At 43.4% G+C, this 16886-nt stretch overlaps 1 protein-coding gene across 9 annotated transcripts in view; it reads right to left on the reverse strand.

Annotated features, from left to right (window-relative positions):
- Positions 1-6044, reverse strand: part of PPFIA3 (PPFI scaffold protein A3) — a 966668-nt gene extending 960624 nt beyond the window's left edge. For 7 of the 9 annotated variants that reach the window (XM_085616264.1, XM_085616259.1, XM_085616263.1 and 4 more), the window contains exon 1: positions 5904-6032. The gene's annotated coding sequence lies outside the window, so the exon portion shown is untranslated. Of the gene's footprint in view, positions 1-5903 lie in introns of all 9 variants that reach the window. The other 2 variants (XM_085616258.1, XM_085616256.1) reach the window with 2 other exon arrangements.
- Between the last annotated feature and the right edge of the window lie 10842 nt (positions 6045-16886).

The raw sequence follows: 16886 nt of genomic DNA on the forward strand, positions 1-16886 counted from the left end.
AAGCGCAAAGTTAAAGCTCGAAGGCAGGTCACAAGGTTAAGAGAGGGTGGCCCTAGCATAGTCACCTCAAAATGCTACCTGTACAATGCTAACAAAATGAATCACCTCGAGGCTATTCACCTGTGATTAATCTCAGAGCAATCAAAGAACTTGAACACAAACACATGGAATGATCAAATGAAAATGAGGACATGAGACAGAGAATAGCTACAAGACGTTCTACATCATAGATGAGTTTAAAAAGAGGATGAGGACAGGGAAAAGAGAATACACGTTACAAGACTTTTAATTACACCTGTAGTTATCTGAAAGAGCCTCCCTCTAATTATGCATTCAACTTCAATGAGTCCAAAATTCCCTCAAGAACCCGGCACACCACAAATGCCGCAGCATAACATAATGAACAAATTAAGAGCAAAACGTTATACCAGAAAGGATGTGACAGGACAACAATTAAGGCTGAAGGAAGATGGCAAATCGGACACCCTATAGGAATAAAAAGCAGGAACAGTAAAACAACACTGATCCAGGATACCCATCCCTGAAGTGAAGTATGAGATGTTACACAAGGTGTACTATATGAACAAGCGTTGGCAAAGCCAGTTGCTCTGACATGGGTTGCCAACTTTTAGCTTTGCCAATGCGTGTTTTGTGAATGGTTTTTATAAACCATTTAAGTGGGCTACTTATTGCGGGTAAGTGCATGTTGTGCAAGAGCAGAATGCCATCACACAGAATAAGCCAATGACTGAAGTGCTGAACATGTGCCCATGCTCTATTGGGCTGAACAAATAGTTGAAAGGCACGTTAACAGGCCAATACATAAAGAGAGCTGATTATATGTGTATATAACAAAAAAGTGTGTTTGTTAACACCAGATCTAAAAAGAAAGTGAGAGAGGAGTATCAGGAGTTACAGAAGAAAAATGTTAAAGAAGAAAACAGCCACAGGACAAAAAAGTGATAGAGTGGAAGGGGGGGGGGGGCTGGAGGGTGTATGTGAGAGTAAAAGACACAGAGGAAGCAAGGGGCATATTAACAAGGGCCATATCGCCGCTTTCCCGGCACATACCGCCAGAAAAGCGGCGATTTACACATCGCACAATCATCAAGGCGGCGCTAACATGCATTAGTGCATGTTAGCTGCCGTTTACGAGAAGCCTCGCACCTTAGCAATCTACATCGCTAATCAGATGCAAAATAGGCGTTCCCTCGAAAACCAACATGAATAAAGTCACTAAGGAAACACTGCGGTATTTACAACCCGGCAACAAACACGCGAAGCGATCATTAAAGCCGCGCTAACCGCGGTTTTCGCCGGAATCCTACGTCTGCAAAAATCCCGACTTGGCTAGAAGTTAAATGGGAGATGGATTGCATGGCTAAGTCCGCATCTCCCTATTTACAACATTCTCATTAGCACTGTTCTTATTTCACTGTATTCCGCCGCTATTGATGTGTATCGCCATCTATCGCCGGGTTTCATATCGCCTGTCAGCAAAGTGTTGCAAATACGCCGCTAACACGGCGATGTGAACCGGCGATAATGCAAATCACACTAAGCGCGATTTGCGATGATTACCGCGGCCCCTTGATAATATGCCCCGAAGAGAGTAGGAGAATGAAGCAATAAGCCAGGAAAAGAATGGGGAAGAAGAGAGCTAGGAAAGAAAGTGATAGTGGAGAGCTAACTAAAGTCGTATAAAAAAAAATAATATATGAAGTTCTAAATGAGGTCACACAGTGGAACGGAGGCAAGATAATGAAGAAGTTAGGAGATGCAGGGGAAAGAAACAGAGTGGAGGTAGAGGTACAAGAAAAATAAGTGATGAACATTTCAAACAATGAGAAGCCAGAGGAAGGAAGAAACAGACAGGGGAAGTAATTATTAGAAGCGGGGGGGGGGATCCTGTGGATTTAAAAGATAACGAATAGGTGATCTAGGGATGGGTCTGAAAATGAGAAGAGCGCTTATGAAAGAACAGATAAAACGAGGGTCCAAAAAAAAAACCACGTACGACGTAAGAAAGCCTAGAGATTGAAAACATGCAATATAAGGAAAAAAGAGAGTAGATGAAGACTGAATGTTTTTTATTCTCTAAAGCGCACTAACAGTTATCCTAGCTAGAGCAGCGCTACATAAAAAATGTGAATTATATAAATCAATAAACAGGGGAAGGAAACAGAAGTGAAGAAATAAACCAGGGGGAGAAGAAAAAAGGAGCAAGAGATCCATGGGAAAAAAGTCCGACAGAAAGAGGCACCAGAAGGAATTAATAGTAAAGAAAATTGTCAGCACATTGAAGAAATAAGGAGTTGAGGGCAAGAGAACGAAAGATAGGGAGGTAGAAAATCCAGCTAAAGATGAAATTCACAAAAAGGAGGAAGACAAACAAATGAAGCTACAAAGAATAATTTAACAAGGAGAAGGAACAGATATTTGGGAAGAGATACTTAGAAAGGAGGTGAGCCAGAAGAAGAAAGTCACAGTGATAAAGAAAAGCAAAACATAAGGAAGGAAATAATAGAAGGAAGACAGTTAGGAAAGGTAAGTTACAAAGAGGGAAAGGGAAGTAAGAAGAGTGGAAGCGAGCCACAGACAGTAAAGTCTAGGAAGAGACTGAGAAAAAGAAGTCCCATTAAATTCAAGAAAAGAGAGTTAGGCCCATGTGATAGGTAGGAGGTGAGCCAGTGGCCGATGGGAAGGGTAAGTAGCGAGCCAGATGAGCAAAGTGACAAATAAGGCAAAGGAACAGGAAACAGGAAAGAAGTAATAGGGAGAAATAGAGGCTGGGGAAATGAGACTAAAGTAGGCAATGGGGGACGTTTTGGGATGAAATAGAGCCTGGGGAAGGCAGTGATAGAGAAGATGCAAGTATTATATGGAGAAAGAGAAGGGAATTATAAGGAAGGAGGTGAGTCATAGAAGTAGAGCGTTAGAAGAATGTTTAGGGAGGAAGAAAATCAGTCGAAGAAAGTGGCCCTCACACAGCTCTACACAGTTCAATGTTGACAGTACCTCAATTTACAGATATGCAACATCAGGCAGGAAATCAAATTGTACTAGTAGTCCAGCACAATGTAGGTCAACATACTGGCATGTAGCTGCTCGTAGGTGGCAACTTGGCATCCAAATAGGGCTTTAGCGCAATCAAAATTAATAACGAGCAAACACAAACAGCCAGTTAGATAGAAGGCCGACATCATACAACTAGAATAATAGGCAAATCTGAAAGTACAGCGCCATTCCATCAGAAACCGAGATCTCAACACAGGGACCACACATGCCATGCCATTTCTACATTGACCCACATTAAAAAGTACATCCACTAAGACACCCAGTGGTCCATAAATGATGCCTTTCAGGCTTGCTTTCCAAACAACAATGCAATGGGTTACTCGTTATTTGTCCTGTCTGTCAATGGGCTCACCAGCTCTCTACCAAACACAACTAGTGTGAAAAGGCTGCACCAGGTAAACGAACAGGTAACAGTTAAGACGTAATATAAATGTAGCAATTTGTGACCTTTTTAAAATTGAGGGCAGCTTTCTGCAATTTCAAACAAGATTATTCTCACAAGCACTCGCAGCAGTACCACTTATGTGCTCAACAGAATCCCCTAAAGCAGTCACATCAGTAGCAGCATTCTACAAATCACTCAGCAGCACTCTCCTATGTATCCACCTCAGAAATGTCCTACTTGTTCATCTCAAAGATGACCTTTAAGAGTTTAAATCAGCGGCACCCAGCCTGCAACTCGGAATGATCCACCAGAATGTACCTAGGTAGCATCCTCATTGTTGTTTCCCTATAAGCTGTTTGATTTTAATTTATTTTTCTCTTTCATAGTTAACCAGCTACCACCCAAATGCCCAGAAACCACAGGAGACAGATACAACTCTCACATATTCCTAATGGATTGGAGAGCAAGGAATGAAAAGATGGGTAAAGTGTGTTAGAATTAAGAAAAGAAAGGCAAGAATGCCAGAGGGAAAAGAGGACGATGGGGAGATTGGGAATAGGATGCAGACGATGACGGAAGAGGAAACAATGGATGAAAAGAACAATGATGAAGTTGATGAGGGAAAGAGGACATACAGAAGATTAGTTGGTATATGAATAAAACTGGATAAGAGAGGGGTTCAGAAAATAAAGATGGACCAGAGGAATGAGAGTGATGGGCAAAGAGCAAAGGAAATAAGATGTTGATGAGGAGAAAGGACCACATATATTTATATGAAGTTGATGACGGACCAGGGTATAAAAAGGATGATAAAGCACCTCTTATTAGTATGACTAGACCGAGGGGTCGAGATTCTGAAAAGAAGCAATGGATGGATGATGGCGGCAGGAAAAAAAACATGCGATTAGGATGATGGCATAAACCTTAAGGCCGAAAAACTGGGGCGAGGGGCATGCCATTGAAAATTGTCATTATGTGGAAAGATGCACGGAGATTGGACAGGACAATGATGGGAGATCAGATGACCAGGATGGTAAAACATGGACCAGGGAATGGAGATGAAAATAAAGCAGGCGGATTTAAGTCACTGGACCAGAAATATGTTGATGCACCAGAGTTGATCAATGTGGTGGACAAGTGCAATGATGAAGGTGGACTAGGAGAGACGGACCACAGATGGTGGTGAACACAATGAACCAAAGGGAGAGGAAGACGATGAACCAGTGGTGATGGAGATTAATGATGAACCAAAGAGACAGTGAAGGCTTACAAGATCAAGAACTTTATAGGACTAGACAAGACATGCAACAGCTACACCACCAGACTTGAAACCAACACATGGGATAAAAAGAAAATTAACAAAAAAAAAAAAAATCTGAACCAGTCCTTTTTGCATTAAGTACGAATGAAATGAAGTAATATCTTTGTCAAAATCTGCCAAGACTTCAGGAAAGAAAACCTCAGGAACACCTACTCGATATGTAAACGCCCTACCGCATGGCGTTCCAGAAGAGCATTCACACAGTACCTGCTCATACCTTCTCCCTACCCTCACCCTTCCTACCACCCATATTGTGTTACTCCCTTATTCTAAAGAGCTCCATTGTTTTGCTGCTTGATTCCACATATACAAAACATCATCTGTGCAATGATGATTAGTTATATGATGTGAATGACGGGGGCCTGGTAGTTGGGGGAAAATGATGGAACAGGTGATAAAGATGACCCAGTGAGGCAATGAAAAATATGATGGGAAGGGGGACGAGGTGCAGGGTGAGTAGTGATAAAATAAAGACCAAGAGTTTCATAATCTTAATGGTAGACCAAGCGAGTGATGAAGACAGAACATGGAACGATAAAGATGTTGATGATTATAAAGTGGTGATGATGAGGCAATGACCCAGGGTGATGGACGTGGACCGAACCTTATGTGTGATGATGATGGACCAAGAGGATAATGAGGATTTGCCAAGGAGATGGGTGATTGGTCACGATGGACTATGGGATAACGAGGACATTGATGGATGGGTGGTGGGGGATGGTGAAAAGAAAATGGTAATGGGTTTACGGTGCTGATGATGATAAAGGTGGACCACATGAATGATGATACTGACGACCAATGAGTGACATGGGCTGAGAACATTTTGGGAGATGTAAGTGAATATGTTTGTACGGGAAAGGGAAGGTGTTCGATGAAAACGAGAGACCAAGAAGAAGATGAAAACGAACCGGGAAAAGGAAGACTAGAATTGTAGACCTAAGGGATGGTTACTGCATACGGGAATGATGAGGAAGAACCACAGTAGAAGCCAATGCACCAGAGGGATGGTGAAAAGATGGACTAAAGGATGAAGATGGGGAAGAGGGACGAAGCTGATGGACTAAGGGCATGATGACGGACATGAGGTAATAATAATAACATTGTCCCATTGCCTCCTACCTGGCAGAATGCTTCTCCGGCAGGCGGGTCCCCGCCCCATCCTCCCTCCTTCGCTGTCCCTCGGAACCCGGAGTCCGCCGCTCGCTACCGACAGCAGCGGCGCGAGACTGAGGGGCGGGCCTGCCATTGGTACCCTCCGACAGAAGAGACCACAGCCCCTCCCCTTTAAGGATGGGCCGTTAGACAGGCAACCATTGTCTCCAATCCACATTCGCAACCGTTCCCAGGTGGGTCGGGCTTGCTCTGAATTTGATCGACGTGCTCAATAACCAATAGTATGGGAGTATCTGTGAAACAGGCTATCCAATCAGACATTTATAGAGGGCGGGAGGCTGCCTTGAGCATGATGTCATCCGGTGTGTTCGAGCCATCTTAAAGGGGAGGGGACGAGGTACAGGTAAAGATTGTGACAGCTGCGGTTCTGATCCCTCTGTAATATGAATGGACCAGTCCGGGCTGGGGCTTCGGCGAAGCTTTTCCAAAGCTTGGAGCGGGTCATTTCCATTTGGAGGGAGCAGCGTCTATATTAGTGTAACTATGCACAGTGTCTTCCAATTTATAGTAGTTGTAGGTTTGGATCTCGGTTCTTTAGTTATACGTTTATCTTTAATTGGTTTTCTGTCAAGAAGTAACCATGATCTCAATATTGCAGCGTATATACTGTATTGATATTTTACATTTTCATGAGAACTAAAAAAAACCAGAACATTTATCAATTTCCAACGAAAATAGCACGATATGGTCCAAAATCAAAGTAAACGTGGTCCAAAATCAAAGTCCCCTTACATGTTTGAGACAGGAAGTTTAATTGGAGTCAGAAACCACAACACTCTCTTTACCACATCACAGTGAGATAAAGACGTGTTCTTTTTTGTACAGCTTAACGACCACCCAGTGATGATTTGAGTACATTCGTCTCATGCTATTAAATTGATATTGTTAATCTATACAATGAGATGCAAGAATGTAGTAACAAAATACCCGTTCACTGTAATATATTATTATGCATATGCTTTATCGTTTCTTGAAGTAAGACAGCAACTACAACATTCACAACTGTAAACGTAAAACATCATTAAACACATTCTAACATTCACCATTGGTTGATAAATTGCATGAAATTTAAAAACAATTGTAAAATGTTATGATATACCATCCCAATACAATTAAGGATGGGGTTGGTGCCTCTTAGTCACAGAATCTAAAGAGATGTCTAATCATAGAATCAGAATATTAAATAGAGTTGGCTTAAATTACAATGGTGCACGCTTGGTTCTTTTTATTATTATTATTCAAATAGCACGTAATCATTTTACAGGCGACAGAATGGATTCCTATCTTAGCAACTTGCTCATATTATATTTCTCTGGTATACCAACAATTTCTCAAGACCTGGAAATGGCAGATCCCTGGTCTATGATGGTTCCCCTTCCCCAACTTGTTACCATCCCTTAGCATCCTGTTTGCAGCCTGGTTGGTCACCGCTTTATATTTTCGACCTTCAGCATCAACCTCAATCTTTTACCACGTCACCACACTGATGTGCTTCCAAGATTTTGCATCCCCATTGTCTCTTTTAACCCTAGACCAGTTTTTATAACTTCCATGTTCTGCAGGATTTCATTAAAAGACCGGAGGCTATCATTATGCATATTTCTTTTAATGCTAACTCCAAGCAGCCACTTATAGGCAATACATCACAAAGTGAAAAGATATAGAATAGAGTCTTCCAGATGTATAATAGCCATGCACATAGAATAGTCTGCCTTTTTAAATGCGAAGTATTAAGGTAAGTCTTTTCTGTATAACATTTGTTTTTTAAGGATTCTTGACAGGTATAACAATGAAGATTTTGATGGATAGAACAACAAAGATTGGATGAAGGGAACACAGAGTTTAATTCTTTCAGAACATCTTCCTTGCTGATACAGCAGTACAGAATGACGCAGTTATGTTAAATTATCTGAAATAAGAAAGAGTATTAGTGTTCTATTTTCATGTTCAGTTCAGTTCAGTTCATAAGGCTTTATTCGGAGCTTAAACACAAAGTCCATAAAAGCACAGACATTACAATATAAAACAACATTGTTTTGACAAAATCAATCGGACATTTAAAAGATACGTTAAAATGACATACTAGGCCTTGCTTTGATGGCCCGAAGAAGAAAAGTGGCAGTAAAAAAGCAGACATCAGGTGACGGGTTAAATAACAATTTCATGGTATCTTTTACAGTCCTAACTCCATACTTCTTAAAAACAGGTTTTAAAAAAGCTAAACGAAAATTCCCATAAAATGGACAAAACAATAAAAAGTGCATGGTACTTTGTACGGTAGTATTATCACATGGGCAGGGACCAATCGGGTGTTTTCTAATGCTTGGGAATGCCACCAAATGGTGGACGATCCCAAAACGCAATCTTGTCAGTACGAACCTATGGGAGGGTCTGGAAACAAAACTCAAATACGGTTGGAACCCTGTCGTTTCACTAAAGCTTTCATAGAAGCGACAGGTTGTTACGTTACCACTGGCCTTCCCACGCTTCTCATTCCTATGGTTCATAAAAACAGATTTCAACTCATTTTTGGTCAGACAAGAGGCAGCATAGTGATCCTCAATTACATTAAGATCATAGATCTCAGAAAAACTACCCGAAACGAATTTAACCCATGGAATCTTTAAATGGTTGTCAATAGAGAGACAGTCTTTAATAATAGCTCTATTTAGGGAGGTCTCTTCCTTTACCCAAATTGCGCGCCACAACATAAGTGGTCTAAGGGCAACGGAGTCTGAAAGATGTTGAATTCCAAACTCCCTGTGCACCAGATCGGTAGAAGCCGAAGTAGGTAGACTTAAAAGTCTTTTAAGGAAGAGATTTTCCTCCACTTGTAAACTTCTGCTCGGAGCATGCCCCCAAATACCAGCACCATAGAGAGTAATAGAAAGACACCTCATTTGATAAATTTTCAACATGTCTTTGAGCCGTTTATCCCCTAATATAGAAGCAAACTGAAACACCCCGTGGGCACTTTTCGCCATTCTAGCCCTAACATAGTTGATCTCACTGGACCAGCCACCTGATTTGGAGAAAGTAATACCTAGGTAGTTAAAAGAGTCCACCGTTTGGACCTTATGCCCTTCAATAAAAAATGAATGCGGTTTTTTACAATTCTTACCACACTCCATGACAAAAGTTTTTGATTTGTTAATCTTCAACTTCCTATCCTTAATGAACAGGGAGAACCTGTCCATTAGGCGTTGAAGGCCGATAGGGGTCCTAGATAAAATAACGGCATCGTCCGCATAAAGTAAAACAGGGACGTGGGAGTCAAGGGTTTTAGGGGTGTCAGCCACTACGGTCTTTAAAACAGAGTCAACCTCATTAATAAAGAGTGTAAAAAGTAGGGGGGCGAGCACACACCCTTGCCTAATACCACGTCTAATAGGAAACTTAGGGGTGCACTCCCCTCCCGGGCCGTAACGGACACTAGATCTGAGATTGGCGTATAACCGGGCCAAGAAATGAACAATGCCCTCCGGAGCCCCCATTTCTAGTAGTTTCTCCCATAAAATCTTATGGTTCACCATATCGAAGGCACTGCTCAAATCTGCAAAGCAGAGAAAAAGAGAACCTTTCTTGGCCTTCGTATACTTCCCTATAAGAAGTTCAAGGTTGAGGCACTGTTCTACTGTCCCTCGTCCCTTCCTGAAACCGTATTGGGAGTTTGCCAATATGTTATTAGAATCTGCCCATTCTTCAAGTCTAACCAGGAGCACCCTGCTCATGATTTTCACGGAGGAGTCTAGAAGGGAGATTGGACGGTAGTTCTTAACATCCCTCCTCTCTCCCTTCTTATAGATAGGTATTATAGTAGATTCCTCCCAGGAGGGTGGGACACCGAAACAGACCGCTGCGTTAAACTCGTTTGTTAACAACGGGCCCCAAATCTCTGGTTCTTTTTTGTAGACATCAATGGGCACCCCGTCTGGCCCCTGGGCCTTACCTCCCTTACTAGCAGAAATACTATCCTGGACCTCAGAAGTGGATATATCTAAAGGAATGACAGGCCAGTCACTTCGGCCTTCATCCAGAGATTTGTCCGAGTCAAAAATCATGGAGAAGTGGGAGACCCAACATTCTGCACTAACGTTTGCCGTCAGTTCAGGCGTCTCCTCATTCTTAAGAAAGGGACAATTAACTGTTGCCCAGAAAAGGGAGGAGTCCGAAGTTTCAGCCGCCTGGTCTAACTTGTCCCAAGCGTCTTGTCTTAGTTCGGCCTTCCTATTGTTAACTACAGCCTGATAGGTGGCTCTAAGCTCCCTAACCAGAATTATATCCCTAGGTTTTGCAGCAAGTGCCTCTTTGAGACCCTTAAGTGCAATAGTGCTAGCATGGTCGAACCATCCCCTTTGCCTGCACGACTTTCCCTTGAGAAACATGGTAAATTTTGCATCAATAGTGATATTAATATTAATAAACTTGGGAATAATTGCCTCCGTTACTTCTTTACTCTCTAAAATAACGGAAATGTCGTTAACACATTTATTAATAATGGAGTTGGACAAGATATCAGCTTTATCCCCCTTCCACCTAATTCTAGTTCCGTTGGGACGGTGGGGTTCAATATTAGCTATTATGTTTGGTTTGGGGCCTAATTTCGCCTTCCATAGTACGGCCTCCATGGTTAGGCAGTTATGGTCGCTAATTAGGTTATCAACTACCAGAGGGGCTGTACACCACGGGTTAAGGCTAGATGAAATGCAAACAAAATCAATCACCGTGTTTGCATTCCGGCCCGTGAATGTAGGGATGGTTTCACCAGAGACACCTTTCAAGTTCTCCAACAATTCCAAATCATAAGACATCAAGATTTTGTTTAATGAATCTCCATAGGTATTGTGGGGAAAATGAGAGACGCCTTCCCCCCAGCAATTAACAAAACCACAAACCCTATGGGCGGGGGATGGGCACACAACAGTGTTAAAATCCCCTAGCCAAATGAAATCAAACACAACATTATTACCCGTGACTATATCTGCCAAAGCGGACTCTAAAGCGAAAACTACCTGCTGCCTGGTATTATCAAATACATTATTATAAAAATTGATTAAAAGGATATTTCTACCCAGCTCCTGAAAAAGCCATAAAATCTGGGAGTGGACCCCAATGGTTACATATTTCTTAACAATAAGTGGTACATCCACGGAAACCAGAGTCAGAAGCCCACCCTTAGCTCTGCCCGAAGTGGAAGCCACAGCCGGCAAATGGTAAGAAACAAAACCCAAATAGTTAATGGGGGCCAGACTCCAGGTTTCCTGAAAACAAATAATTTTAAAATTATTAATAAAATCAAACCATCCTAGACATGTATCCTTTTGTAAGAGACCAGCAACATTCCAACAGGCGATAGAGCACCGACCCCTATTATCTAATATAATGGGTTTAGTTGGAACAACCCTGCCCCTATCGCCAGAGGTCGGTCTTACAATTCCACTATCCACTGGGACATCAATATGATTAACACTGGGGCCATTTAAGCCAATAGTCTCCACTGATTCAGAAGCCCCGTTGGCCATACTACACCTTCCCTCTCCCATGGGAATGATCACAGTCCCTGGAACCACCAAGGGTAGCCCCAGTCAATCATTACAATCGAGGCCACTCAGTGGCTGAAATCTATTGAACGTGGGAATGGTAGGACCAGTACACAAATTCAAATCTCTGGACCTCCCTCGAGAACGCTCAGCATCAGGTTGAACATCAAAGTCTCTATAGAAGAACCCCAGGGGACGTAGAGAAATTCCTTCATCTCGTATAGGAAGAGATGCGGCTTTAATCAACACCGTGGAGGTAAGTTGTGGGTTTCGAAAATTAATAACGATACAATCCCCTCCACAAGTCTTGCGGGATTTCCCCACCCAATTGGTTCTTCTAGTGCTTAGAATATCCCCTGAGAGTGCTACGGGGAAACCACACTGCCTATGAAGCCAATCCACGGTTTTATTCTTTAAAGAGGAGTGCGATTCATCAGACCCGTGATTGCTTCCAGACATTCTTAAAGGAGGGACATTGGTTAAAACTGCTACAAAAGGTGCACAGGACGGTGGTAGATCCGGCTGGGGGCTACTAGAACTATTAAGATTTACATTGGGACCCATCTGCTTCCTTAGTGCTAGGCTAAAGGAAGGTTTAGCTTGGACCGGCAACTGCGGGAGAGGATTGGGCACAGCAGGAATTACTTCACAATCATTCCCAGATCTAAAGTTACTGCACACGGCCGTCGTTGGAACTGAAATGTGGGGGTTAAAAGGCACCACAGCGGGTCCAAGATCTTTGTCGACGGTATTTACTCCCTTTGCGGTATTTATGAATGTATCCACTAAACCTCCCAGTCTGGCTACTTCGTCAGAAATTGTAGCGAGTTTGGTCAATAGAGGTTTAACAAGTAGATCAAGCTTGGTCTCAATAGCATTAAGCAAAAAATCTAATTGCTCATTGTCCAAACTGATCGTGGGACCATCCAGTATCTTAATTTGGTCATGCTGAGTTTTAGGCAATAAGGGGTCAATTCTTTTAGCGGGGCGATTCCCCCCTCGTTTGGGCTGATTGATCTTACTATTATTCCTGCATGAACGTATTAATCTTTGTGGCCTCGGAGCCTGCTCATATGGGACTGTTGGGTCAGAAGAAATTTCTGCATCGGATTCTACTTCATTGGTGGGCACAGTAATGACAATTGCCTCACTCATGGTATCATTAGAATCAACCAAGATGGGACTGACCATTGGATTTGTCGAAACACTAAGATCAGAGATGGGGATTGACTGGGATGCTGGTCCAATAGGAGAAGAAGGGCACAGGCTTTGAGGCCCCGATCGTCCTAAGGACTTCCTCCTTTCCTGATTGATTTTATCCACCATCTTTACCAAATAGTTATCCATAGTGGACAATACAGCCGCTGGTTTGGCTTTAGGCATTGATATGCCGGGCTGGGCCAGTACCAATAATCAAAAACAGATTAACACCACAACAATCAACAGCCTGTAAACCGGTGCAATATATAGCTGCCCAGCACAGATAGTCACTTCAAGTTATACCACTATATGACACACTACCCCACCCTCGAGGCAATTACGTTACGGCGGGTCACACAACCAATTAAGCAGGTTAACAGTAGACAATGTAAAGCCAAAAATTATGGCCCCCTCCTACCCCCTCCTGTCCCGGACTGTCACAGACTGTCCGCCCTTTGTCCGGGCTTCGTCCTGGGCGTCCCGCGGCGCGTCCCGCTCTGCAAAGGTTGGATGTTTTTGTATGAGCGGGAACCAATAGTCAAGGGTTATGGGCAGGAAGGCAGACCTCCGCGCAGGTGTGCTCACGCACGGACTCCTGGGCAATGGAGTCCCGTGCGATGCTCTTTCCTGAGCACAACAGCGATGTCAGCGGCAGCAGTCCCTGGTTTCTACCCCTCCGGGGGTGACGAACAGCACAACGTGAGTCTGGCCTCAGGTATGAAGCGGGACCCGCGTCAGCGGGTTCCGCGAGCTGTTATGAAGGGTGTGGGCAGGAAGGCGGACCTCCGCGCAGGTGTTCTCACGCACGGACTCCTGGGCAATGGAGTCCCGTGCGATGCTCTTTCCCGAGCACAACAGCGATGTCAGCGGCAGCAGTCCCTGGTTTCTACCCCTCCGGGGGTGACGAACAGCACAACGTGATTCTGGCCTCAGGTACGAAGCGGGACCCGCGTCAGCGGGTTCCGCGAGCTGTTATGAAGGGTGTGGGCAGGAAGGCGGACCTCCGCGCAGGTGTGCTCACGCACGGACTCCTGGGCAATGGAGTCCCGTGCGATGCTCTTTCCCGAGCACAACAGCGATGTCAGCGGCAGCAGTCCCTGGTTTCTACCCCTCCGGGGGTGACGAACAGCACAACGTGATTCTGGCCTCATGTTGTTTTTTAACCATCTATTGAAAATAAGGTTGTACGAAGACTTTCAACAGTACAATCAATAAAGGTTGTATGAAACTTTCAACAGTACATTAAATAAAGCTTGTATCATAAATTATGCATCTATTGTTCAGTATTTTATAATCCACTTGTGGGAGGGAAAGGGTGGGATAATTTTAGGAGAAATACAGACGTAGGATTAAAATGTAATACAGTGGTAGGCATTGTCTGCACTAATAAGAATTTATTTAAAAAAAACCTTTTTTAGTAACCTTAGAATAACAAAAGATTGAGAAACAAAATAATAGCGTTAAAGTAGTGTAGTAGAAGGATTGTAACTTATATTCTATTGGTAATAAAAGGATCCATGTGTCATAGTTAGGGCTTAGGTGCCACTTTAGCGATGTCACCCAGTTAGAGTAGATGGGTGTATGCTGTGTGAAAGAAGGGTTAACAAGCATTTGCAATGCAATAGGTCTCACATTATAAAAGTTTGAGCTATTGGCATTGCTAATAATAATGCAACACCAGTAGCGCAAACATTCAGTAATGCAAGACCTATTGCATTGGAAAAGGTTTTTTTTGTTGCTTTTTTATATAGCGCGACTTGACCCAAAGGCGTGCATTTATGTTGTATTGAGTTCAGTGCAATTATGTGGTATGTTATTATGTGGCACAGAGTGGTATTATGCGGAGTGTATTTATGTTGCATTAAGTAGAGAGTAATTATGTGACGTTGAATTATGTAGTATTGAGTGGTATGTGGAGTGCATGTATGTTGCATTGAATACAGTAATTATGTGACGTGTAATTATGTGGTACTGAGTGGTATTATGTTGAGTGTATTTATGTTGCATTGAGTAGAGTGTAATTATGTGGTGTGTAATTCTGTGGTACTGAGTGGTATTTTGTGGAGTGTATTTATGTTGCATTGAGTAGAGTGTAATTATGTGGCTTGTAATTGTGTGGCACTGAGTGGTTTCGGGGTGTATTTATGTTGCATTGAGTAGAGTGTAAATATGTGGTATGTAATTATGTGGCACTGAGTGGTATTATGTGGAGTGTATGTTGCATTTAGTAGAGTGTAATTATGTGGCGTGTTATTACGTGCCACAGAGTGGAGTGCGAGAGTGAGAGGGAAGAGGGATAAAGAGAGAGAGGGAGGGAGAGAGAAAGAGAGCTAGAGAGAAAGAGGGAGAGCGAGAGGGTTAGAAAGAGTGAAAGAGAGAGGGGGAGAGAGAAAGAGAGAGGGAGAGAGAGAGAAACAGGGGGGAGAGAGAGAGAGGAGAGATAAAAAGAGAGCGGGAGGGAAAGAGAGAAAAAGGGAGGGAGAGAGAGACATAGAAAGAGAAATAGAGGAGAGAGTGAAAGAGTGAGAGAGAGAGCAAGAGAGGGTGGGAGAGACTGAGAAAGAGAGAGAGAGAGAGAAAGAGGAGAGAGAGGGGGAGGAGAGAAAGAGATAGAGGGAGAAAGAGAAAGAAAGAGGGAGGGAGAGAGAGAAAGAGAGAGGAGAGAGAAAGGGAAAGAGTGAGAAAGAGAGAGAGGGAGAGAAGAGAGAGATAGAGAGAGCGGCAGGGATATCGGGCTGATTCCCACTTCCGAAATGAATAAAGTAAGGCCCTGAGAAATGTGGGGCAGAGGGGTCATTATGTCACAATCCTCACCTCACACTGTGTTTCAGGTCTCGTGTGCTGTGATATTTAGAGGCAGAGGATGTGGCGCTGCGGTCAGAGCTGCAGTTAAAAATGTTATGCTACAACTCCTGCTTTGTAAAATTAGGATAAGAGCAAACTTGGCACCTCGCTGCTGTCCGAAGTATCATCGTTTTGAGTTTAACAAGGGTCAGAAAGTATTTGAGACAAGAGCAGCTGTTTAAATGCAGACAAACATCGATGAGCTACAGCTCCTAACAGCCTTCCAGCAGCCTTTGAGCGCTATGTACCTGGGATCAGACTGGTCGCTCTCGTCTGGCCCAAAGTAACCGACTGCAAACGGAGTGAAATGTTGACATTAATATGATGCCATCCTTCTGATAGATACGTATCCACCTTTAGTGGCGCAAAGGGCTCGTGACCTGCTGAGTGGTGCTCAGACCACACGCTGCACCTTAAACAAAGACTGCTGCAGCAGGGACGCCCCCTTCTAAGGCGGTGGCAATGATTGCACAGGACATCCTTGGATCACAATATTTGGTAGCCCTTTTGTGGTCAGGGTAGATATGCATTGTATTGTTTGTCTGTCCGTTAATCCAGCGGATGGCACATGGTTCTCTGCTCCGAATAAATGTCTTTTGTGCTGGTGCCATCTCATGCCGCCTCTTCTCAAAGGAACCTGCTGCTGGGACCTTCTGGCCTGAAATAAAGAACGTGACTGCGTGTATTAATCCCAGAGCTTGACCAATGGCCACCGAGAGTCAGTAAGGAAAGAACTCCAGCCAGTGACAAACATTCTCTAGAAGCCCATAGAAAATGATATTTGATACAAGTGCACGGAGAAGGCCTCAGACCCAATGTGAGCAGTCTGGTACATGAAGGACAGACGCGTTATACGATGGTGCAGAGTTTTGAATTAATGTTATTTAGTGGCCAATGCCACACATCGGCTGGTATCTACAACAAGCAGAGAGCAAACAGTGGCACCCCGAAAAACACTCCTGTCCTGCAGATCCAGCAGAATGCTTGAGAAGCATGCAACACAAACATCAATACCGGGTGACTGTTCACAAGCAAAGCTTTCCAGTGTGAAAGGCACACAAAATAAGCACTGAACGCTCTGCAGTTAGTGCCCATGTCACTGACATCAGTTTGTGTCAGAAGTTTTTCACTACACGTGCACCCCAAAAATAATACTTATTACCGAACATTCTTAGTTTGTCCAAGACATTAAGAACACCCAGAACTGGATGCCTGGAAGAGAGGGAAATAAATGGGGGAGAGAGAGAGGTAGATAGAAAGAAAATCAGGGACAGAAATTAGGAAATCCAGATAAGGGGGGGGGGGAGAGAGAGATAACGATAGAGACAGACAGAGAGAGCAAGAG

This window comes from Triturus cristatus, chromosome 7, assembly GCF_964204655.1.
Source record: "Triturus cristatus chromosome 7, aTriCri1.1, whole genome shotgun sequence".
Lineage (NCBI taxonomy): Eukaryota > Metazoa > Chordata > Amphibia > Caudata > Salamandridae > Triturus > Triturus cristatus.